The sequence below is a fragment of the Metarhizium robertsii genome, assembly GCF_000187425.2.
Source record: "Metarhizium robertsii ARSEF 23 chromosome Unknown MAA_Scf_7, whole genome shotgun sequence".
Taxonomy (NCBI): domain Eukaryota; kingdom Fungi; phylum Ascomycota; class Sordariomycetes; order Hypocreales; family Clavicipitaceae; genus Metarhizium; species Metarhizium robertsii.
The window spans coordinates 11461-12162 of record NW_011942215.1 but is presented as its reverse complement, the minus strand read 5'-3'; positions in this window follow the sequence as shown (position 1 = coordinate 12162).

Here is a 702-nt window from a genome sequence, read left to right as displayed (position 1 = left end):
AACACAAATTAGAATTCATACAAAATAAAATAGCATAATACTATAATCGTAAAAGATTAAAGGGATTAATCTTTAGGGAGGGAAATATAGTTTAAGTTTACCTGCTCTAATAAAATATTAAAATAACGCGACTAAGCAACAAATTAAACTACAAAAAATTAGGACTATTCGCTATTAAAAAACGAATATTAATAAATAATTATAAACTTTTATTACTAAAAACTATAAGGAATCATCCTATAATACATATTTCACTTCTTAAAAAAGCACCAAACAATACATCAGCAGAAGAAGACATTAAAGTCTTAGACAATAAAGAATACAAAGTAGAATAAATCTTAATTAAAGTCTTAGATAATAAAAAATATAAAGTAGAATAAATCTTAGATATAAGGATAAAAAACAAATAACACTAATACCTTATTAAGTAGAAAAACTATAAACATAAAGAAAACACGTGGGAACCTATAAAGCACTTAAAGAAGTGCTAGCACCTATTAAGGCAGTTCTACCAGAAGCACTACCAGGGTTAATAAACCCCAGGTCTGCAAGTAAGGAAGGAGACAACGTAATATCTGGGTATATATTATCCCAGACCCTTTTAAAATCAGCATCCAATAAACCAGAAGAAAAAGGACGGTTTTTAGCTAAACAGTACTCCTTACGCTTAGCCTCTTCCCTTTCCACACGTTCTAACTCCTC